The sequence below is a fragment of the Balaenoptera physalus genome, assembly GCF_965194825.1.
Source record: "Balaenoptera physalus genome assembly, chromosome: 3".
In the NCBI taxonomy this organism is placed as follows: Eukaryota; Metazoa; Chordata; class Mammalia; order Artiodactyla; family Balaenopteridae; genus Balaenoptera; species Balaenoptera physalus.
The window spans coordinates 177,931,097-177,956,165 of NC_138890.1; positions in this window are offsets into that span (position 1 = coordinate 177,931,097).

The following is a 25,069-nucleotide window of genomic DNA, read 5'->3' on the forward strand; positions in this document are numbered from 1 at the left end:
GCTAAAGGGAAACTCAACGTGAGTACTGGCCTCGAGGTAAGTCCCTGAGTAGCCGCGCAGAAATGGAGGCATGCAGCCCTTTCCACGAGGTCTTAGTCGCTGTTCTGCTTTATTGTATTTTATTTTTTTAATGTTTTATTGTTTTTTTAAGATTTATGTATTGATTGATTGATTGCTATGTTGGGTCTTCGTTTCTGTGCTAGGGCCCTCTCCAGTTGCGGTAAGTGGGGGCCACTCTTCATCGCGGTGCGTAGGCCTCTCACTATCGCGGCCTCTCTTGTTGCGGAGCACAGGGTCCAGAGGCGCAGGCTCAGTGGTTGTGTCTCACGTGCCCAGTTGCTCCGCGGCATGTGGGAACCTCCTAGACCAGGGCTCGAACCCGTGTCCCCTGCATTGGCAGGCAGATTCTCAACCACTGCGCCACCGGGGAAGCCCCTGTTCTGCTTTATTTTAAAAGAAGTACCCTTTTCAGGCCTCCTAGGCCCCTCGGGTGTGCATCATTTTCCCTCCAAGATCAGTGAGTACCTCCAGACCCCTGTGGGCCTGCTGAGCAACATCGAGGCCCAAAGGTCGGTCTCCCGTAGGCCCTCTGTGTATGCCGAGTGATGGGCAACACACTGCTCGTTCCTTAAGGAGAGCTACATTTCCAGAGCACCAGAACAGACTCAGGACCACATTTCTAGGCAGTGCGACGTGCCATGGAAGTGTTCGTCATGGCCCCCGTCTGAGCTGCCATGAGAAAACACTGTGCTTAGAATTCTTCGAGGACCTCGTACCTGAAGTCACTCTGCTCGAGGAGAAAGCCAGCATCCTACCATGCTGTGGCGCTAACGGGACACTCAGCGTGAGCACTTGCCTCGAGGTAAGGCCCTGAATTGCCGTGCAGAAGCGGAGGCGTGCTGCAGTTTTCAGGAGGCCGTAGCCCCTGCTCAGCGTTAGTTTATTTATTTATTCATTTGTTTATCTATCTGTCTATCTAGTTCTTTATTTTCTTATGTAATTTATCATTTTTGTTTTACTGTGTTGGGTCTTCGTTGCTGCATGTGAGCTTTCTCTACTTGTAGCGAGCGGGGGCTACTCTTCGTTGCGGTGCTCGGGCTTCTCATTGCGGTGGCTCCTCTTGTTGTGGAGCAGAAGCTCTAGGCACGTGGACTTCAGTAGTTGTTGCATGCGGGCTCAGTCGTTGTGGCTCCCAGACTCTAGAGCGCAGGCTCAGTCATTGTGGAGCACGGGCTTAGTTGCTCCGCAGCATGTGAGATCTTGGTGGACCAAGGCTCGAACCCACGTCCCCTGCATCGGCAGGTGGATTCGCAGCCACTGCACCACAAGCGAAGCCCCTGCTCTGCATTATTTTAACGTCAGTCCGCTTGGCAGGACATCTAGGAGCCTCGCGTGGGCACCCTATTCCCTGCAAGAACACTGAGTAACCCCAGGCCCCCATGGGCCCGCTATGCCACATCCAGGCCCGTAGCCCTTCGGAGCCACTCTGTGTATGCCGAGTGTAGGGCAACAGACTGCACTCTTTCTTGGGACAGCTTGATTTCCTCAACACTCCCACAGGTCGACGAACACCTTTCTAGCAGGTCCAACATTCCGTGCAAGTCTGCCTCATTACCCTAGTCTGAGCTGCACTGAGAATAACCCTCGGCTTCGCATTCCATCTGGGACCCCCTGCCTGAAGTCACCCTGCCTCCAGGAGAATGTCAGCCTGCGTTCCGACTGCAACTAAAGCCCAGGTCCTCGTGTAACACTGCAGGCCTTTGAAGAGCCATGGGCCCGGAGGCCTAGCTGGGGCGATCCTTGGTTGAGACAGTTCGCTATTTGCAGAACACCCTGCTTCGAGGAGTTGATTCAGGGAAGGAACCACTGGGTCACCTGTGTCTGTTTGGACTTGTTAGAAAGCACAGGGATGTATGCTGCGTGTGCCCGTGGAAATGGGGGCCTGATGGAACTAGCCTTGCTTTCCCATTTTGAAAGCTCCATTCATGCTGCCTTGAAGCTACTTGAAATTGACTGCTGTTGACAGGCCACTAGCCACTGTAGGCATGGCTCTGGGAAGAAAAGGAGTTTTCTCTAGCTAAGCCGGGTGCTTCGATGGCCGGGGTGGAGCTCATCCTGCCACGCTCTAGAGCTAAAGGGAAACTCATCGTGAGTACTGGCCTCGAGGTAAGTCCCTGAGTAGCCGCGCAGAAATGGAGGCATGCAGCCCTTTCCACGAGGTCTTAGTCGCTGTTCTGCTTTATTGTATTTTATTTTTTTAATGTTTTATTGTTTTTTTAAGATTTATGTATTGATTGATTGATTGCTATGTTGGGTCTTCGTTTCTGTGCTAGGGCCCTCTCCAGTTGCGGTAAGTGGGGGCCACTCTTCATCGCGGTGCGTAGGCCTCTCACTATCGCGGCCTCTCTTGTTGCGGAGCACAGGGTCCAGAGGCGCAGGCTCAGTGGTTGTGTCTCACGTGCCCAGTTGCTCCGCGGCATGTGGGAACCTCCTAGACCAGGGCTCGAACCCGTGTCCCCTGCATTGGCAGGCAGATTCTCCACCACTGCGCCACCGGGGAAGCCCCTGTTCTGCTTTATTTTAAAAGAAGTACCCTTTTCAGGCCTCCTAGGCCCCTCGGGTGTGCATCATTTTCCCTCCAAGATCAGTGAGTACCTCCAGACCCCTGTGGGCCTGCTGAGCAACATCGAGGCCCAAAGGTCGGTCTCCCGTAGGCCCTCTGTGTATGCCGAGTGATGGGCAACACACTGCTCGTTCCTTAAGGAGAGCTACATTTCCAGAGCACCGGAACAGCCTCAGGACCACATTTCTAGGCAGTGCGACGTGCCATGGAAGTGTTCGTCATGGCCCCCGTCTGAGCTGCCATGAGAAAACACTGTGCTTAGAATTCTTCGAGGACCTCGTACCTGTAGTCACTCTGCTCGAGGAGAAAGCCAGCATCCTACCATGCTGTGGCGCTAACGGGACACTCAGCGTGAGCACTTGCCTCGAGGTAATGCCCAGAATTGCCGTGCAGAAGCGGAGGCATGCTGCAGATTTCAGGAGGCCGTAGCCCCTGCTCAGCGTTAGTTTATTTATTTATTCATTTGTTTATCTATCTGTCTATCTAGTTCTTTATTTTCTTATGTAATTTATCATTTTTGTTTTACTGTGTTGGGTCTTCGTTGCTGCATGTGAGCTTTCTCTAGTTGCAGCGAGCGGGGGCTACTCTTCGTTGCGGTGCTCGGGCTTCTCATTGCGGTGGCTCCTCTTGTTGTGGAGCAGAAGCTCTAGGCACGTGGACTTCAGTAGTTGTTGCATGCGGGCTCAGTCGTTGTGGCTCCCGGACTCTAGAGCGCAGGCTCAGTCATTGTGGAGCACGGGCTTAGTTGCTCCGCAGCATGTGAGATCTTGGTGGACCAAGGCTCGAACCCACGTCCCCTGCATCGGGAGGTGGATTCGCAGCCACTGCACCACAAGCGAAGCCCCTGCTCTGCATTATTTTAACGTCAGTCCGCTTGGCAGGACATCTAGGAGCCTCGCGTGGGCACCCTATTCCCTGCAAGAACACTGAGTAACCCCAGGCCCCCATGGGCCCGCTATGCCACATCCAGGCCCGTAGCCCTTCGGAGCCACTCTGTGTATGCCGAGTGTAGGGCAACAGACTGCACTCTTTCTTGGGACAGCTTGATTTCCTCAACACTCCCACAGGTCGACGAACACCTTTCTAGCAGGTCCAACATTCCGTGCAAGTCTGCCTCATTACCCTAGTCTGAGCTGCACTGAGAATAACCCTCGGCTTCGCATTCCATCTGGGACCCCCTGCCTGAAGTCACCCTGCCTCCAGGAGAATGTCAGCCTGCGTTCCGACTGCAACTAAAGCCCAGGTCCTCGTGTAACACTGCAGGCCTTTGAAGAGCCATGGGCCCGGAGGCCTAGCTGGGGCGATCCTTGGTTGAGACAGTTCGCTATTTGCAGAACACCCTGCTTCGAGGAGTTGATTCAGGGAAGGAACCACTGGGTCACCTGTGTCTGTTTGGACTTGTTAGAAAGCACAGGGATGTATGCTGCGTGTGCCCGTGGAAATGGGGGCCTGATGGAACTAGCCTTGCTTTCCCATTTTGAAAGCTCCATTCATGCTGCCTTGAAGCTACTTGAAATTGACTGCTGTTGACAGGCCACTAGCCACTGTAGGCATGGCTCTGGGAAGAAAAGGAGTTTTCTCTAGCTAAGCCGGGTGCTTCGATGGCCGGGGTGGAGCTCATCCTGCCACGCTCTAGAGCTAAAGGGAAACTCATCGTGAGTACTGGCCTCGAGGTAAGTCCCTGAGTAGCCGCGCAGAAATGGAGGCATGCAGCCCTTTCCACGAGGTCTTAGTCGCTGTTCTGCTTTATTGTATTTTATTTTTTTAATGTTTTATTGTTTTTTTAAGATTTATGTATTGATTGATTGATTGCTATGTTGGGTCTTCGTTTCTGTGCTAGGGCCCTCTCCAGTTGCGGTAAGTGGGGGCCACTCTTCATCGCGGTGCGTAGGCCTCTCACTATCGCGGCCTCTCTTGTTGCGGAGCACAGGGTCCAGAGGCGCAGGCTCAGTGGTTGTGTCTCACGTGCCCAGTTGCTCCGCGGCATGTGGGAACCTCCTAGACCAGGGCTCGAACCCGTGTCCCCTGCATTGGCAGGCAGATTCTCCACCACTGCGCCACCGGGGAAGCCCCTGTTCTGCTTTATTTTAAAAGAAGTACCCTTTTCAGGCCTCCTAGGCCCCTCGGGTGTGCATCATTTTCCCTCCAAGATCAGTGAGTACCTCCAGACCCCTGTGGGCCTGCTGAGCAACATCGAGGCCCAAAGGTCGGTCTCCCGTAGGCCCTCTGTGTATGCCGAGTGATGGGCAACACACTGCTCGTTCCTTAAGGAGAGCTACATTTCCAGAGCACCGCAACAGCCTCAGGACCACATTTCTAGGCAGTGCGACGTGCCATGGAAGTGTTCGTCATGGCCCCCGTCTGAGCTGCCATGAGAAAACACTGTGCTTAGAATTCTTCGAGGACCTCGTACCTGTAGTCACTCTGCTCGAGGAGAAAGCCAGCATCCTACCATGCTGTGGCGCTAACGGGACACTCAGCGTGAGCACTTGCCTCGAGGTAATGCCCAGAATTGCCGTGCAGAAGCGGAGGCATGCTGCAGATTTCAGGAGGCCGTAGCCCCTGCTCAGCGTTAGTTTATTTATTTATTCATTTGTTTATCTATCTGTCTATCTAGTTCTTTATTTTCTTATGTAATTTATCATTTTTGTTTTACTGTGTTGGGTCTTCGTTGCTGCATGTGAGCTTTCTCTAGTTGCAGCGAGCGGGGGCTACTCTTCGTTGCGGTGCTCGGGCTTCTCATTGCGGTGGCTCCTCTTGTTGTGGAGCAGAAGCTCTAGGCACGTGGACTTCAGTAGTTGTTGCATGCGGGCTCAGTCGTTGTGGCTCCCGGACTCTAGAGCGCAGGCTCAGTCATTGTGGAGCACGGGCTTAGTTGCTCCGCAGCATGTGAGATCTTGGTGGACCAAGGCTCGAACCCACGTCCCCTGCATCGGCAGGTGGATTCGCAGCCACTGCACCACAAGCGAAGCCCCTGCTCTGCATTATTTTAACGTCAGTCCGCTTGGCAGGACATCTAGGAGCCTCGCGTGGGCACCCTATTCCCTGCAAGAACACTGAGTAACCCCAGGCCCCCATGGGCCCGCTATGCCACATCCAGGCCCGTAGCCCTTCGGAGCCACTCTGTGTATGCCGAGTGTAGGGCAACAGACTGCACTCTTTCTTGGGACAGCTTGATTTCCTCAACACTCCCACAGGTCGACGAACACCTTTCTAGCAGGTCCAACATTCCGTGCAAGTCTGCCTCATTACCCTAGTCTGAGCTGCACTGAGAATAACCCTCGGCTTCGCATTCCATCTGGGACCCCCTGCCTGAAGTCACCCTGCCTCCAGGAGAATGTCAGCCTGCGTTCCGACTGCAACTAAAGCCCAGGTCCTCGTGTAACACTGCAGGCCTTTGAAGAGCCATGGGCCCGGAGGCCTAGCTGGGGCGATCCTTGGTTGAGACAGTTCGCTATTTGCAGAACACCCTGCTTCGAGGAGTTGATTCAGGGAAGGAACCACTGGGTCACCTGTGTCTGTTTGGACTTGTTAGAAAGCACAGGGATGTATGCTGCGTGTGCCCGTGGAAATGGGGGCCTGATGGAACTAGCCTTGCTTTCCCATTTTGAAAGCTCCATTCATGCTGCCTTGAAGCTACTTGAAATTGACTGCTGTTGACAGGCCACTAGCCACTGTAGGCATGGCTCTGGGAAGAAAAGGAGTTTTCTCTAGCTAAGCCGGGTGCTTCGATGGCCGGGGTGGAGCTCATCCTGCCACGCTCTAGAGCTAAAGGGAAACTCATCGTGAGTACTGGCCTCGAGGTAAGTCCCTGAGTAGCCGCGCAGAAATGGAGGCATGCAGCCCTTTCCACGAGGTCTTAGTCGCTGTTCTGCTTTATTGTATTTTATTTTTTTAATGTTTTATTGTTTTTTTAAGATTTATGTATTGATTGATTGATTGCTATGTTGGGTCTTCGTTTCTGTGCTAGGGCCCTCTCCAGTTGCGGTAAGTGGGGGCCACTCTTCATCGCGGTGCGTAGGCCTCTCACTATCGCGGCCTCTCTTGTTGCGGAGCACAGGGTCCAGAGGCGCAGGCTCAGTGGTTGTGTCTCACGTGCCCAGTTGCTCCGCGGCATGTGGGAACCTCCTAGACCAGGGCTCGAACCCGTGTCCCCTGCATTGGCAGGCAGATTCTCAACCACTGCGCCACCGGGGAAGCCCCTGTTCTGCTTTATTTTAAAAGAAGTACCCTTTTCAGGCCTCCTAGGCCCCTCGGGTGTGCATCATTTTCCCTCCAAGATCAGTGAGTACCTCCAGACCCCTGTGGGCCTGCTGAGCAACATTGAGGCCCAAAGGTCGGTCTCCCGTAGGCCCTCTGTGTATGCCGAGTGATGGGCAACACACTGCTCGTTCCTTAAGGAGAGCTACATTTCCAGAGCACCGGAACAGCCTCAGGACCACATTTCTAGGCAGTGCGAAGTGCCATGGAAGTGTTCGTCATGGCCCCCGTCTGAGCTGCCATGAGAAAACACTGTGCTTAGAATTCTTCGAGGACCTCGTACCTGAAGTCACTCTGCTCGAGGAGAAAGCCAGCATCCTACCATGCTGTGGCGCTAACGGGACACTCAGCGTGAGCACTTGCCTCGAGGTAAGGCCCTGAATTGCCGTGCAGAAGCGGAGGCGTGCTGCAGTTTTCAGGAGGCCGTAGCCCCTGCTCAGCGTTAGTTTATTTATTTATTCATTTGTTTATCTATCTGTCTATCTAGTTCTTTATTTTCTTATGTAATTTATCATTTTTGTTTTACTGTGTTGGGTCTTCGTTGCTGCATGTGAGCTTTCTCTAGTTGTAGCGAGCGGGGGCTACTCTTCGTTGCGGTGCTCGGGCTTCTCATTGCGGTGGCTCCTCTTGTTGTGGAGCAGAAGCTCTAGGCACGTGGACTTCAGTAGTTGTTGCATGCGGGCTCAGTCGTTGTGGCTCCCAGACTCTAGAGCGCAGGCTCAGTCGTTGTGGAGCACGGGCTTAGTTGCTCCGCAGCATGTGAGATCTTGGTGGACCAAGGCTCGAACCCACGTTCCCTGCATCGGCAGGTGGATTCGCAGCCACTGCACCACAAGCGAAGCCCCTGCTCTGCATTATTTTAACGTCAGTCCGCTTGGCAGGACATCTAGGAGCCTCGCGTGGGCACCCTATTCCCTGCAAGAACACTGAGTAACCCCAGGCCCCCATGGGCCCGCTATGCCACATCCAGGCCCGTAGCCCTTCGGAGCCACTCTGTGTATGCCGAGTGTAGGGCAACAGACTGCACTCTTTCTTGGGACAGCTTGATTTCCTCAACACTCCCACAGGTCGACGAACACCTTTCTAGCAGGTCCAACATTCCGTGCAAGTCTGCCTCATTACCCTAGTCTGAGCTGCACTGAGAATAACCCTCGGCTTCGCATTCCATCTGGGACCCCCTGCCTGAAGTCACCCTGCCTCCAGGAGAATGTCAGCCTGCGTTCCGACTGCAACTAAAGCCCAGGTCCTCGTGTAACACTGCAGGCCTTTGAAGAGCCATGGGCCCGGAGGCCTAGCTGGGGCGATCCTTGGTTGAGACAGTTCGCTATTTGCAGAACACCCTGCTTCGAGGAGTTGATTCAGGGAAGGAACCACTGGGTCACCTGTGTCTGTTTGGACTTGTTAGAAAGCACAGGGATGTATGCTGCGTGTGCCCGTGGAAATGGGGGCCTGATGGAACTAGCCTTGCTTTCCCATTTTGAAAGCTCCATTCATGCTGCCTTGAAGCTACTTGAAATTGACTGCTGTTGACAGGCCACTAGCCACTGTAGGCATGGCTCTGGGAAGAAAAGGAGTTTTCTCTAGCTAAGCCGGGTGCTTCGATGGCCGGGGTGGAGCTCATCCTGCCACGCTCTAGAGCTAAAGGGAAACTCATCGTGAGTACTGGCCTCGAGGTAAGTCCCTGAGTAGCCGCGCAGAAATGGAGGCATGCAGCCCTTTCCACGAGGTCTTAGTCGCTGTTCTGCTTTATTGTATTTTATTTTTTTAATGTTTTATTGTTTTTTTAAGATTTATGTATTGATTGATTGATTGCTATGTTGGGTCTTCGTTTCTGTGCTAGGGCCCTCTCTAGTTGCGGTAAGTGGGGGCCACTCTTCATCGCGGTGCGTAGGCCTCTCACTATCGCGGCCTCTCTTGTTGCGGAGCACAGGGTCCAGAGGCGCAGGCTCAGTGGTTGTGTCTCACGTGCCCAGTTGCTCCGCGGCATGTGGGAACCTCCTAGACCAGGGCTCGAACCCGTGTCCGCTGCATTGGCAGGCAGATTCTCAACCACTGCGCCACCGGGGAAGCCCCTGTTCTGCTTTATTTTAAAAGAAGTACCCTTTTCAGGCCTCCTAGGCCCCTCGGGTGTGCATCATTTTCCCTCCAAGATCAGTGAGTACCTCCAGACCCCTGTGGGCCTGCTGAGCAACATCGAGGCCCAAAGGTCGGTCTCCCGTAGGCCCTCTGTGTATGCCGAGTGATGGGCAACACACTGCTCGTTCCTTAAGGAGAGCTACATTTCCAGAGCACCGGAACAGCCTCAGGACCACATTTCTAGGCAGTGCGACGTGCCATGGAAGTGTTCGTCATGGCCCCCGTCTGAGCTGCCATGAGAAAACACTGTGCTTAGAATTCTTCGAGGACCTCGTACCTGTAGTCACTCTGCTCGAGGAGAAAGCCAGCATCCTACCATGCTGTGGCGCTAACGGGACACTCAGCGTGAGCACTTGCCTCGAGGTAAGGCCCAGAATTGCCGTGCAGAAGCGGAGGCATGCTGCAGTTTTCAGGAGGCCGTAGCCCCTGCTCAGCGTTAGTTTATTTATTTATTCATTTGTTTATCTATCTGTCTATCTAGTTCTTTATTTTCTTATGTAATTTATCATTTTTGTTTTACTGTGTTGGGTCTTCGTTGCTGCATGTGAGCTTTCTCTAGTTGTAGCGAGCGGGGGCTACTCTTCGTTGCGGTGCTCGGGCTTCTCATTGCGGTGGCTCCTCTTGTTGTGGAGCAGAAGCTCTAGGCACGTGGACTTCAGTAGTTGTTGCATGCGGGCTCAGTCGTTGTGGCTCCCAGACTCTAGAGCGCAGGCTCAGTCGTTGTGGAGCACGGGCTTAGTTGCTCCGCAGCATGTGAGATCTTGGTGGACCAAGGCTCGAACCCACGTCCCCTGCATCGGCAGGTGGATTCGCAGCCACTGCAACACAAGCGAAGCCCCTGCTCTGCATTATTTTAACGTCAGTCCGCTTGGCAGGACATCTAGGAGCCTCGCGTGGGCACCCTATTCCCTGCAAGAACACTGAGTAACCCCAGGCCCCCATGGGCCCGCTATGCCACATCCAGGCCCGTAGCCCTTCGGAGCCACTCTGTGTATGCCGAGTGTAGGGCAACAGACTGCACTCTTTCTTGGGACAGCTTGATTTCCTCAACACTCCCACAGGTCGACGAACACCTTTCTAGCAGGTCCAACATTCCGTGCAAGTCTGCCTCATTACCCTAGTCTGAGCTGCACTGAGAATAACCCTTGGCTTCGCATTCCATCTGGGACCCCCTGCCTGAAGTCACCCTGCCTCCAGGAGAATGTCAGCCTGCGTTCCGACTGCAACTAAAGCCCAGGTCCTCGTGTAACACTGCAGGGTTTTGAAGAGCCATGGGCCCGGAGGCCTAGCTGGGGCGATCCTTGGTTGAGACAGTTCGCTATTTGCAGAACACCCTGCTTCGAGGAGTTGATTCAGGGAAGGAACCACTGGGTCACCTGTGTCTGTTTGGACTTGTTAGAAAGCACAGGGATGTATGCTGCGTGTGCCCGTGGAAATGGGGGCCTGATGGAACTAGCCTTGCTTTCCCATTTTGAAAGCTCCATTCATGCTGCCTTGAAGCTACTTGAAATTGACTGCTGTTGACAGGCCACTAGCCACTGTAGGCATGGCTCTGGGAAGAAAAGGAGTTTTCTCTAGCTAAGCCGGGTGCTTCGATGGCCGGGGTGGAGCTCATCCTGCCACGCTCTAGAGCTAAAGGGAAACTCAACGTGAGTACTGGCCTCGAGGTAAGTCCCTGAGTAGCCGCGCAGAAATGGAGGCATGCAGCCCTTTCCACGAGGTCTTAGTCGCTGTTCTGCTTTATTGTATTTTATTTTTTTAATGTTTTATTGTTTTTTTAAGATTTATGTATTGATTGATTGATTGCTATGTTGGGTCTTCGTTTCTGTGCTAGGGCCCTCTCCAGTTGCGGTAAGTGGGGGCCACTCTTCATCGCGGTGCGTAGGCCTCTCACTATCGCGGCCTCTCTTGTTGCGGAGCACAGGGTCCAGAGGCGCAGGCTCAGTGGTTGTGTCTCACGTGCCCAGTTGCTCCGCGGCATGTGGGAACCTCCTAGACCAGGGCTCGAACCCGTGTCCCCTGCATTGGCAGGCAGATTCTCAACCACTGCGCCACCGGGGAAGCCCCTGTTCTGCTTTATTTTAAAAGAAGTACCCTTTTCAGGCCTCCTAGGCCCCTCGGGTGTGCATCATTTTCCCTCCAAGATCAGTGAGTACCTCCAGACCCCTGTGGGCCTGCTGAGCAACATCGAGGCCCAAAGGTCGGTCTCCCGTAGGCCCTCTGTGTATGCCGAGTGATGGGCAACACACTGCTCGTTCCTTAAGGAGAGCTACAGTTCCAGAGCACCGGAACAGCCTCAGGACCACATTTCTAGGCAGTGCGACGTGCCATGGAAGTGTTCGTCATGGCCCCCGTCTGAGCTGCCATGAGAAAACACTGTGCTTAGAATTCTTCGAGGACCTCGTACCTGAAGTCACTCTGCTCGAGGAGAAAGCCAGCATCCTACCATGCTGTGGCGCTAACGGGACACTCAGCGTGAGCACTTGCCTCGAGGTAAGGCCCAGAATTGCCGTGCAGAAGCGGAGGCGTGCTGCAGTTTTCAGGAGGCCGTAGCCCCTGCTCAGCGTTAGTTTATTTATTTATTCATTTGTTTATCTATCTGTCTATCTAGTTCTTTATTTTCTTATGTAATTTATCATTTTTGTTTTACTGTGTTGGGTCTTCGTTGCTGCATGTGAGCTTTCTCTAGTTGTAGCGAGCGGGGGCTACTCTTCGTTGCGGTGCTCGGGCTTCTCATTGCGGTGGCTCCTCTTGTTGTGGAGCAGAAGCTCTAGGCACGTGGACTTCAGTAGTTGTTGCATGCGGGCTCAGTCGTTGTGGCTCCCAGACTCTAGAGCGCAGGCTCAGTCATTGTGGAGCACGGGCTTAGTTGCTCCGCAGCATGTGAGATCTTGGTGGACCAAGGCTCGAACCCACGTCCCCTGCATCGGCAGGTGGATTCGCAGCCACTGCACCACAAGCGAAGCCCCTGCTCTGCATTATTTTAACGTCAGTCCGCTTGGCAGGACATCTAGGAGCCTCGCGTGGGCACCCTATTCCCTGCAAGAACACTGAGTAACCCCAGGCCCCCATGGGCCCGCTATGCCACATCCAGGCCCGTAGCCCTTCGGAGCCACTCTGTGTATGCCGAGTGTAGGGCAACAGACTGCACTCTTTCTTGGGACAGCTTGATTTCCTCAACACTCCCACAGGTCGACGAACACCTTTCTAGCAGGTCCAACATTCCGTGCAAGTCTGCCTCATTACCCTAGTCTGAGCTGCACTGAGAATAACCCTCGGCTTCGCATTCCATCTGGGACCCCCTGCCTGAAGTCACCCTGCCTCCAGGAGAATGTCAGCCTGCGTTCCGACTGCAACTAAAGCCCAGGTCCTCGTGTAACACTGCAGGCTTTTGAAGAGCCATGGGCCCGGAGGCCTAGCTGGGGCGATCCTTGGTTGAGACAGTTCGCTATTTGCAGAACACCCTGCTTCGAGGAGTTGATTCAGGGAAGGAACCACTGGGTCCCCTGTGTCTGTTTGGACTTGTTAGAAAGCACAGGGATGTATGCTGCGTGTGCCCGTGGAAATGGGGGCCTGATGGAACTAGCCTTGCTTTCCCATTTTGAAAGCTCCATTCATGCTGCCTTGAAGCTACTTGAAATTGACTGCTGTTGACAGGCCACTAGCCACTGTAGGCATGGCTCTGGGAAGAAAAGGAGTTTTCTCTAGCTAAGCCGGGTGCTTCGATGGCCGGGGTGGAGCTCATCCTGCCACGCTCTAGAGCTAAAGGGAAACTCAACGTGAGTACTGGCCTCGAGGTAAGTCCCTGAGTAGCCGCGCAGAAATGGAGGCATGCAGCCCTTTCCACGAGGTCTTAGTCGCTGTTCTGCTTTATTGTATTTTATTTTTTTAATGTTTTATTGTTTTTTTAAGATTTATGTATTGATTGATTGATTGCTATGTTGGGTCTTCGTTTCTGTGCTAGGGCCCTCTCCAGTTGCGGTAAGTGGGGGCCACTCTTCATCGCGGTGCGTAGGCCTCTCACTATCGCGGCCTCTCTTGTTGCGGAGCACAGGGTGCAGAGGCGCAGGTTCAGTGGTTGTGTCTCACGTGCCCAGTTGCTCCGCGGCATGTGGGAACCTCCTAGACCAGGGCTCGAACCCGTGTCCCCTGCATTGGCAGGCAGATTCTCAACCACTGCGCCACCGGGGAAGCCCCTGTTCTGCTTTATTTTAAAAGAAGTACCCTTTTCAGGCCTCCTAGGACCCTCTGGTGTGCATCATTTTCCCTCCAAGATCAGTGAGTACCTCCAGACGCCTGTGGGCCTGCTGAGCAACATCGAGGCCCAAAGGTCGGTCTCCCGTAGGCCCTCTGTGTATGCCGAGTGATGGGCAACACACTGCTCGTTCCTTAAGGAGAGCTACATTTCCAGAGCACCGGAACAGCCTCAGGACCACATTTCTAGGCAGTGCGACGTGCCATGGAAGTGTTCGTCATGGCCCCCGTCTGAGCTGCCATGAGAAAACACTGTGCTTAGAATTCTTCGAGGACCTCGTACCTGAAGTCACTCTGCTCGAGGAGAAAGCCAGCATCCTACCATGCTGTGGCGCTAACGGGACACTCAGCGTGAGCACTTGCCTCGAGGTAAGGCCCAGAATTGCCGTGCAGAAGCGGAGGCGTGCTGCAGTTTTCAGGAGGCCGTAGCCCCTGATCAGCGTTAGTTTATTCATTTATTCATTTGTTTATCTATCTGTCTATCTAGTTCTTTATTTTCTTATGTAATTTATCATTTTTGTTTTACTGTGTTGGGTCTTAATTGCTGCATGTGAGCTTTCTCTAGTTGCAGCGAGCGGGGGCTACTCTTCGTTGCGGTGCGCGGGCTTCTCATTGCGGTGGCTCCTCTTGTTGTGGAGCAGAAGCTCTAGGCACGTGGACTTCAGTAGTTGTTGCATGCGGGCTCAGTCGTTGTGGCTCCCGGACTCTAGAGCGCAGGCTCAGTCGTTGTGGAGCACGGGCTTAGTTGCTCCGCAGCATGTGAGATCTTGGTGGACCAAGGCTCGAACCCACGTCCCCTGCATCGGCAGGTGGATTCCCAGCCACTGCACCACAAGCGAAGCCCCTGCTCTGCATTATTTTAACGTCAGTCCGCTTGGCAGGACATCTAGGAGCCTCGCGTGGGCACCCTATTCCCTGCAAGAACACTGAGTAACCCCAGGCCCCCATGGGCCCGCTATGCCACATCCAGGCCCGTAGCCCTTCGGAGCCACTCTGTGTATGCCGAGTGTAGGGCAACAGACTGCACTCTTTCTTGGGACAGCTTGATTTCCTCAACACTCCCACAGGTCGACGAACACCTTTCTAGCAGGTCCAACATTCCGTGCAAGTCTGCCTCATTACCCTAGTCTGAGCTGCACTGAGAATAACCCTCGGCTTCGCATTCCATCTGGGACCCCCTGCCTGAAGTCACCCTGCCTCCAGGAGAATGTCAGCCTGCGTTCCGACTGCAACTAAAGCCCAGGTCCTCGTGTAACACTGCAGGCTTTTGAAGAGCCACGGGCCCGGAGGCCTAGCTGGGGCGATCCTTGGTTGAGACAGTTCGCTATTTGCAGAAAACCCTGCTTCGAGGATTTGATGCAGGGAAGGAACCACTGGGTCCCCTGTGTCTGTTTGGACTTGTTAGAAAGCACAGGGATGTATGCTGCGTGTGCCCGTGGAAATGGGGGCCTGATGGAACTAGCCTTGCTTTCCCATTTTGAAAGCTCCATTCATCCTGCCTTGAAGCTACTTGAAATTGACTGCTGTTGACAGGCCACTAGCCACTGTAGGCATGGCTCTGGGAAGAAAAGGAGTTTTCTCTAGCTAAGCCGGGTGCTTCGATGGCCGGGGTGGAGCTCATCCTGCCACGCTCTAGAGCTAAAGGGAAACTCAACGTGAGTACTGGCCTCGAGGTAAGTCCCTGAGTAGCCGCGCAGAAATGGAGGCATGCAGCCCTTTCCACGAGGTCTTAGTCGCTGTTCTGCTTTATTGTATTTTATTTTTTTAATGTTTTATTGTTTTTTTAAGATTTATGTATTGATTGATTGATTGCTATGTTGGGTCTTCGTTTCTGTGCTAGGGCCCTCTCCAGTTGCGGTAAGTGGGGGCCACTCTTCATCGTGGTGCGTAGGCCTCTCACTAGCGCGGCCTCTCTTGTTGCGGAGCACAGGGTCCAGAGGCGCAGGCTCAGTGGTTGTGTCTCACGTGCCCAGTTGCTCCGCGGCATGTGGGAACCTCCTAGACCAGGGCTCGAACCCGTGTCCCCTGCATTGGCAGGCAGATTCTCAACCACTGCGCCACCGGGGAAGCCCCTGTTCTGCTTTATTTTAAAAGAAGTACCCTTTTCAGGCCTCCTAGGCCCCTCGGGTGTGCATCATTTTCCCTCCAAGATCAGTGAGTACCTCCAGACCCCTGTGGGCCTGCTGAGCAACATCGAGGCCCAAAGGTCGGTCTCCCGTAGGCCCTCTGTGTATGCCGAGTGATGGGCAACACACTGCTCGTTCCTTAAGGAGAGCTACATTTCCAGAGAACCGGAACAGCCTCAGGACCACATTTCTAGGCAGTGCGACGTGCCATGGAAGTGTTCGTCATGGCCCCCGTCTGAGCTGCCATGAGAAAACACTGTGCTTAGAATTCTTCGAGGACCTCGTACCTGTAGTCACTCTGCTCGAGGAGAAAGCCAGCATCCTACCATGGGTGGCGCTAACGGGACACTCAGCGTGAGCACTTGCCTCGAGGTAATGCCCAGAATTGCCGTGCAGAAGCGGAGGCGTGCTGCAGTTTTCAGGAGGCCGTAGCCCCTGCTCAGCGTTAGTTTATTTATTTATTCATTTGTTTATCTATCTGTCTATCTAGTTCTTTATTTTCTTATGTAATTTATCATTTTTGTTTTACTGTGTTGGGTCTTAATTGCTGCATGTGAGCTTTCTCTAGTTGTAGCGAGCGGGGGCTACTCTTCGTTGCGGTGCTCGGGCTTCTCATTGCGGTGGCTCCTCTTGTTGTGGAGCAGAAGCTCTAGGCACGTGGACTTTAGTAGTTGTTGCATGCGGGCTCAGTCGTTGTGGCTCCCGGACTCTAGAGCGCAGGCTCAGTCGTTGTGGAGCACGGGCTTAGTTGCTCCGCAGCATGTGAGATCTTGGTGGACCAAGGCTCGAACCCACGTCCCCTGCATCGGCAGGTGGATTCGCAGCCACTGCACCACAAGCGAAGCCCCTGCTCTGCATTATTTTAACGTCAGTCCGCTTGGCAGGACATCTAGGAGCCTCGCGTGGGCACCCTATTCCCTGCAAGAACACTGAGTAACCCCAGGCCCCCATGGGCCCGCTATGCCACATCCAGGCCCGCAGCCCTTCGGAGCCACTCTGTGTATGCCGAGTGTAGGGCAACAGACTGCACTCTTTCTTGGGACAGCTTGATTTCCTCAACACTCCCACAGGTCGACGAACACCTTTCTAGCAGGTCCAACATTCCGTGCAAGTCTGCCTCATTACCCTAGTCTGAGCTGCACTGAGAATAACCCTCGGCTTCGCATTCCATCTGGGACCCCCTGCCTGAAGTCACCCTGCCTCCAGGAGAATGTCAGCCTGCGTTCCGACTGCAACTAAAGCCCAGGTCCTCGTGTAACACTGCAGGCTTTTGAAGAGCCATGGGCCCGGAGGCCTAGCTGGGGCGATCCTTGGTTGAGACAGTTCGCTATTTGCAGAACACCCTGCTTCGAGGAGTTGATTCAGGGAAGGAACCACTGGGTCCCCTGTGTCTGTTTGGACTTGTTAGAAAGCACAGGGATGTATGCTGCGTGTGCCCGTGGAAATGGGGGCCTGATGGAACTAGCCTTGCTTTCCCATTTTGAAAGCTCCATTCATGCTGCCTTGAAGCTACTTGAAATTGACTGCTGTTGACAGGCCACTAGCCACTGTAGGCATGGCTCTGGGAAGAAAAGGAGTTTTCTCTAGCTAAGCCGGGTGCTTCGATGGCCGGGGTGGAGCTCATCCTGCCACGCTCTAGAGCTAAAGGGAAACTCAACGTGAGTACTGGCCTCGAGGTAAGTCCCTGAGTAGCCGCGCAGAAATGGAGGCATGCAGCCCTTTCCACGAGGTCTTAGTCGCTGTTCTGCTTTATTGTATTTTATTTTTTTAATGTTTTATTGTTTTTTTAAGATTTATGTATTGATTGATTGATTGCTATGTTGGGTCTTCGTTTCTGTGCTAGGGCCCTCTCCAGTTGCGGTAAGTGGGGGCCACTCTTCATCGCGGTGCGTAGGCCTCTCACTATCGCGGCCTCTCTTGTTGCGGAGCACAGGGTCCAGAGGCGCAGGCTCAGTGGTTGTGTCTCACGTGCCCAGTTGCTCCGCGGCATGTGGGAACCTCCTAGACCAGGGCTCGAACCCGTGTCCCCTGCATTGGCAGGCAGATTCTCAACCACTGCGCCACCGGGGAAGCCCCTGTTCTGCTTTATTTTAAAAGAAGTACCCTTTTCAGGCCTCCTAGGCCCCTCGGGTGTGCATCATTTTCCCTCCAAGATCAGTGAGTACCTCCAGACCCCTGTGGGCCTGCTGAGCAACATCGAGGCCCAAAGGTCGGTCTCCCGTAGGCCCTCTGTGTATGCCGAGTGATGGGCAACACACTGCTCGTTCCTTAAGGAGAGCTACATTTCCAGAGCACCGCAACAGCCTCAGGACCACATTTCTAGGCAGTGCGACGTGCCATGGAAGTGTTCGTCATGGCCCCCGTCTGAGCTGCCATGAGAAAACACTGTGCTTAGAATTCTTCGAGGACCTCGTACCTGAAGTCACTCTGCTCGAGGAGAAAGCCAGCATCCTACCATGCTGTGGCGCTAACGGGACACTCAGCGTGAGCACTTGCCTCGAGGTAAGGCCCAGAATTGCCGTGCAGAAGCGGAGGCGTGCTGCAGTTTTCAGGAGGCCGTAGCCCCTGCTCAGCGTTAGTTTATTTATTTATTCATTTGTTTATCTATCTGTCTATCTAGTTCTTTATTTTCTTATGTAATTTATCATTTTTGTTTTACTGTGTTGGGTCTTCGTTGCTGCATGTGAGCTTTCTCTAGTTGTAGCGAGCGGGGGCTACTCTTCGTTGCGGTGCTCGGGCTTCTCATTGCGGTGGCTCCTCTTGTTGTGGAGCAGAAGCTCTAGGCACGTGGACTTCAGTAGTTGTTGCATGCGGGCTCAGTCGTTGTGGCTCCCAGACTCTAGAGCGCAGGCTCAGTCATTGTGGAGCACGGGCTTAGTTGCTCCGCAGCATGTGAGATCTTGGTGGACCAAGGCTCGAACCCACGTCCCCTGCATCGGCAGGTGGATTCGCAGCCACTGCACCACAAGCGAAGCCCCTGCTCTGCATTATTTTAACGTCAGTCCGCTTGGCAGGACATCTAGGAGCCTCGCGTGGGCACCCTATTCCCTGCAAGAACACTGAGTAACCCCAGGCCCCCATGGGCCCGCTATGCCACATCCAGGCCCGTAGCCCTTCGGAGCCACTCTGTGTATGCCGAGTGTAGGGCAACAGACTGCACTCTTTCTTGGGACAGCTTGATTTCCTCAACACTCCCACAGGTCGACGAACACCTTTCTAGCAGGTCCAACATTCCGTGCAAGTCTGCCTCATTACCCTAGTCTGAGCTGCACTGAGAATAACCCTCGGCTTCGCATTCCATCTGGGACCCCCTGCCTGAAGTCACCCTGCCTCCAGGAGAATGTCAGCCTGCGTTCCGACTGCAACTAAAGCCCAGGTCCTCGTGTAACACTGCAGGCTTTTGAAGAGCCATGGGCCCGGAGGCCTAGCTGGGGCGATCCTTGGTTGAGACAGTTCGCTATTTGCAGAACACCCTGCTTCGAGGAGTTGATTCAGGGAAGGAACCACTGGGTCCCCTGTGTCTGTTTGGACTTGTTAGAAAGCACAGGGATGTATGCTGCGTGTGCCCGTGGAAATGGGGGCCTGATGGAACTAGCCTTGCTTTCCCATTTTGAAAGCTCCATTCATGCTGCCTTGAAGCTACTTGAAATTGACTGCTGTTGACAGGCCACTAGCCACTGTAGGCATGGCTCTGGGAAGAAAAGGAGTTTTCTCTAGCTAAGCCGGGTGCTTCGATGGCCAGGGTGGAGCTCATCCTGCCACGCTCTAGAGCTAAAGGGAAACTCAACGTGAGTACTGGCCTCGAGGTAAGTCCCTGAGTAGCCGCGCAGAAATGGAGGCATGCAGCCCTTTCCACGAGGTCTTAGTCGCTGTTCTGCTTTATTGTATTTTATTTTTTTAATGTTTTATTGTTTTTTTAAGATTTATGTATTGATTGATTGATTGCTATGTTGGGTCTTCGTTTCTGTGCTAGGGCCCTCTCCAGTTGCGGTAAGTGGGGGCCACTCTTCATCGCGGTGCGTAGGCCTCTCACTATCGCGGCCTCTCTTGTTGCGGAGCACAGGGTGCAGAGGCGCAGGTTCAGTGGTTGTGTCTCACGTGCCCAGTTGCTCCGCGGCATGTGGGAACCTCCTAGACCAGGGCTCGAACCCGTGTCCCCTGCATTGGCAGGCAGATTCTCAACCACTGCGCCACCGGGGAAGCCCCTGTTCTGCTTTATTTTAAAAGAAGTACCCTTTTCAGGCCTCCTAGGCCCCTCTGGTGTGCATCATTTTCCCTCCAAGATCAGTGAGTACCTCCAGACGCCTGTGGGCCTGCTGAGCAACATCGAGGCCCAAAGGTCGGTCTCCCGTAGGCCCTCTGTGTATGCCGAGTGATGGGCAACACACTGCTCGTTCCTTAAGGAGAGCTACATTTCCAGAGCACCGGAACAGCCTCAGGACCACATTTCTAGGCAGTGCGACGTGCCATGGAAGTGTTCGTCATGGCCCCCGTCTGAGCTGCCATGAGAAAACACTGTGCTTAGAATTCTTCGAGGACCTCGTACCTGAAGTCACTCTGCTCGAGGAGAAAGCCAGCATCCTACCATGCTGTGGCGCTAACGGGACACTCAGCGTGAGCACTTGCCTCGAGGTAAGGCCCAGAATTGCCGTGCAGAAGCGGAGGCGTGCTGCAGTTTTCAGGAGGCCGTAGCCCCTGCTCAGCGTTAGTTTATTTATTTATTCATTTGTTTATCTATCTGTCTATCTAGTTCTTTATTTTCTTATGTAATTTATCATTTTTGTTTTACTGTGTTGGGTCTTAATTGCTGCATGTGAGCTTTCTCTAGTTGCAGCGAGCGGGGGCTACTCTTCGTTGCGGTGCGCGGGCTTCTCATTGCGGTGGCTCCTCTTGTTGTGGAGCAGAAGCTCTAGGCACGTGGACTTCAGTAGTTGTTGCATGCGGGCTCAGTCGTTGTGGCTCCCGGACTCTAGAGCGCAGGCTCAGTCGTTGTGGAGCACGGGCTTAGTTGCTCCGCAGCATGTGAGATCTTGGTGGACCAAGGCTCGAACCCACGTCCCCTGCATCGGCAGGTGGATTCCCAGCCACTGCACCACAAGCGAAGCCCCTGCTCTGCATTATTTTAACGTCAGTCCGCTTGGCAGGACATCTAGGAGCCTCGCGTGGGCACCCTATTCCCTGCAAGAACACTGAGTAACCCCAGGCCCCCATGGGCCCGCTATGCCACATCCAGGCCCGTAGCCCTTCGGAGCCACTCTGTGTATGCCGAGTGTAGGGCAACAGACTGCACTCTTTCTTGGGACAGCTTGATTTCCTCAACACTCCCACAGGTCGACGAACACCTTTCTAGCAGGTCCAACATTCCGTGCAAGTCTGCCTCATTACCCTAGTCTGAGCTGCACTGAGAATAACCCTCGGCTTCGCATTCCATCTGGGACCCCCTGCCTGAAGTCACCCTGCCTCCAGGAGAATGTCAGCCTGCGTTCCGACTGCAACTAAAGCCCAGGTCCTCGTGTAACACTGCAGGCTTTTGAAGAGCCATGGGCCCGGAGGCCTAGCTGGGGCGATCCTTGGTTGAGACAGTTCGCTATTTGCAGAACACCCAGCTTCGAGGAGTTGATTCAGGGAAGGAACCACTGGGTCACCTGTGTCTGTTTGGACTTGTTAGAAAGCACAGGGATGTATGCTGCGTGTGCCCGTGGAAATGGGGGCCTGATGGAACTAGCCTTGCTTTCCCATTTTGAAAGCTCCATTCATGCTGCCTTGAAGCTACTTGAAATTGACTGCTGTTGACAGGCCACTAGCCACTGTAGGCATGGCTCTGGGAAGAAAAGGAGTTTTCTCTAGCTAAGCCGGGTGCTTCGATGGCCGGGGTGGAGCTCATCCTGCCACGCTCTAGAGCTAAAGGGAAACTCAACGTGAGTACTGGCCTCGAGGTAAGTCCCTGAGTAGCCGCGCAGAAATGGAGGCATGCAGCCCTTTCCACGAGGTCTTAGTCGCTGTTCTGCTTTATTGTATTTTATTTTTTTAATGTTTTATTGTTTTTTTAAGATTTATGTATTGATTGATTGATTGCTATGTTGGGTCTTCGTTTCTGTGCTAGGGCCCTCTCCAGTTGCGGTAAGTGGGGGCCACTCTTCATCGCGGTGCGTAGGCCTCTCACTATCGCGGCCTCTCTTGTTGCGGAGCACAGGGTCCAGAGGCGCAGGCTCAGTGGTTGTGTCTCACGTGCCCAGTTGCTCCGCGGCATGTGGGAACCTCCTAGACCAGGGCTCGAACCCGTGTCCCCTGCATTGGCAGGCAGATTCTCAACCACTGCGCCACCGGGGAAGCCCCTGTTCTGCTTTATTTTAAAAGAAGTACCCTTTTCAGGCCTCCTAGGCCCCTCGGGTGTGCATCATTTTCCCTCCAAGATCAGTGAGTACCTCCAGACCCCTGTGGGCCTGCTGAGCAACATCGAGGCCCAAAGGTCGGTCTCCCGTAGGCCCTCTGTGTATGCCGAGTGATGGGCAACACACTGCTCGTTCCTTAAGGAGAGCTACATTTCCAGAGCACCGGAACAGACTCAGGACCACATTTCTAGGCAGTGCGACGTGCCATGGAAGTGTTCGTCATGGCCCCCGTCTGAGCTGCCATGAGAAAACACTGTGCTTAGAATTCTTCGAGGACCTCGTACCTGAAGTCACTCTGCTCGAGGAGAAAGCCAGCATCCTACCATGCTGTGGCGCTAACGGGACACTCAGCGTGAGCACTTGCCTCGAGGTAAGGCCCTGAATTGCCGTGCAGAAGCGGAGGCGTGCTGCAGTTTTCAGGAGGCCGTAGCCCCTGCTCAGCGTTAGTTTATTTATTTATTCATTTGTTTATCTATCTGTCTATCTAGTTCTTTATTTTCTTATGTAATTTATCATTTTTGTTTTACTGTGTTGGGTCTTCGTTGCTGCATGTGAGCTTTCTCTACTTGTAGCGAGCGGGGGCTACTCTTCGTTGCGGTGCTCGGGCTTCTCATTGCGGTGGCTCCTCTTGTTGTGGAGCAGAAGCTCTAGGCACGTGGACTTCAGTAGTTGTTGCATGCGGGCTCAGTCGTTGTGGCTCCCAGACTCTAGAGCGCAGGCTCAGTCATTGTGGAGCACGGGCTTAGTTGCTCCGCAGCATGTGAGATCTTGGTGGACCAAGGCTCGAACCCACGTCCCCTGCATCGGCAGGTGGATTCGCAGCCACTGCACCACAAGCGAAGCCCCTGCTCTGCATTATTTTAACGTCAGTCCGCTTGGCAGGACATCTAGGAGCCTCGCGTGGGCACCCTATTCCCTGCAAGAACACTGAGTAACCCCAGGCCCCCATGGGCCCGCTATGCCACATCCAGGCCCGTAGCCCTTCGGAGCCACTCTGTGTATGCCGAGTGTAGGGCAACAGACTGCACTCTTTCTTGGGACAGCTTGATTTCCTCAACACTCCCACAGGTCGACGAACACCTTTCTAGCAGGTCCAACATTCCGTGCAAGTCTGCCTCATTACCCTAGTCTGAGCTGCACTGAGAATAACCCTCGGCTTCGCATTCCATCTGGGACCCCCTGCCTGAAGTCACCCTGCCTCCAGGAGAATGTCAGCCTGCGTTCCGACTGCAACTAAAGCCCAGGTCCTCGTGTAACACTGCAGGCCTTTGAAGAGCCATGGGCCCGGAGGCCTAGCTGGGGCGATCCTTGGTTGAGACAGTTCGCTATTTGCAGAACACCCTGCTTCGAGGAGTTGATTCAGGGAAGGAACCACTGGGTCACCTGTGTCTGTTTGGACTTGTTAGAAAGCACAGGGATGTATGCTGCGTGTGCCCGTGGAAATGGGGGCCTGATGGAACTAGCCTTGCTTTCCCATTTTGAAAGCTCCATTCATGCTGCCTTGAAGCTACTTGAAATTGACTGCTGTTGACAGGCCACTAGCCACTGTAGGCATGGCTCTGGGAAGAAAAGGAGTTTTCTCTAGCTAAGCCGGGTGCTTCGATGGCCGGGGTGGAGCTCATCCTGCCACGCTCTAGAGCTAAAGGGAAACTCATCGTGAGTACTGGCCTCGAGGTAAGTCCCTGAGTAGCCACGCAGAAATGGAGGCATGCAGCCCTTTCCACGAGGTCTTAGTCGCTGTTCTGCTTTATTGTATTTTATTTTTTTAATGTTTTATTGTTTTTTTAAGATTTATGTATTGATTGATTGATTGCTATGTTGGGTCTTCGTTTCTGTGCTAGGGCCCTCTCCAGTTGCGGTAAGTGGGGGCCACTCTTCATCGCGGTGCGTAGGCCTCTCACTATCGCGGCCTCTCTTGTTGCGGAGCACAGGGTCCAGAGGCGCAGGCTCAGTGGTTGTGTCTCACGTGCCCAGTTGCTCCGCGGCATGTGGGAACCTCCTAGACCAGGGCTCGAACCCGTGTCCCCTGCATTGGCAGGCAGATTCTCCACCACTGCGCCACCGGGGAAGCCCCTGTTCTGCTTTATTTTAAAAGAAGTACCCTTTTCAGGCCTCCTAGGCCCCTCGGGTGTGCATCATTTTCCCTCCAAGATCAGTGAGTACCTCCAGACCCCTGTGGGCCTGCTGAGCAACATCGAGGCCCAAAGGTCGGTCTCCCGTAGGCCCTCTGTGTATGCCGAGTGATGGGCAACACACTGCTCGTTCCTTAAGGAGAGCTACATTTCCAGAGCACCGGAACAGCCTCAGGACCACATTTCTAGGCAGTGCGACGTGCCATGGAAGTGTTCGTCATGGCCCCCGTCTGAGCTGCCATGAGAAAACACTGTGCTTAGAATTCTTCGAGGACCTCGTACCTGTAGTCACTCTGCTCGAGGAGAAAGCCAGCATCCTACCATGCTGTGGCGCTAACGGGACACTCAGCGTGAGCACTTGCCTCGAGGTAATGCCCAGAATTGCCGTGCAGAAGCGGAGGCATGCTGCAGATTTCAGGAGGCCGTAGCCCCTGCTCAGCGTTAGTTTATTTATTTATTCATTTGTTTATCTATCTGTCTATCTAGTTCTTTATTTTCTTATGTAATTTATCATTTTTGTTTTACTGTGTTGGGTCTTCGTTGCTGCATGTGAGCTTTCTCTAGTTGCAGCGAGCGGGGGCTACTCTTCGTTGCGGTGCTCGGGCTTCTCATTGCGGTGGCTCCTCTTGTTGTGGAGCAGAAGCTCTAGGCACGTGGACTTCAGTAGTTGTTGCATGCGGGCTCAGTCGTTGTGGCTCCCGGACTCTAGAGCGCAGGCTCAGTCATTGTGGAGCACGGGCTTAGTTGCTCCGCAGCATGTGAGATCTTGGTGGACCAAGGCTCGAACCCACGTCCCCTGCATCGGGAGGTGGATTCGCAGCCACTGCACCACAAGCGAAGCCCCTGCTCTGCATTATTTTAACGTCAGTCCGCTTGGCAGGACATCTAGGAGCCTCGCGTGGGCACCCTATTCCCTGCAAGAACACTGAGTAACCCCAGGCCCCCATGGGCCCGCTATGCCACATCCAGGCCCGTAGCCCTTCGGAGCCACTCTGTGTATGCCGAGTGTAGGGCAACAGACTGCACTCTTTCTTGGGACAGCTTGATTTCCTCAACACTCCCACAGGTCGACGAACACCTTTCTAGCAGGTCCAACATTCCGTGCAAGTCTGCCTCATTACCCTAGTCTGAGCTGCACTGAGAATA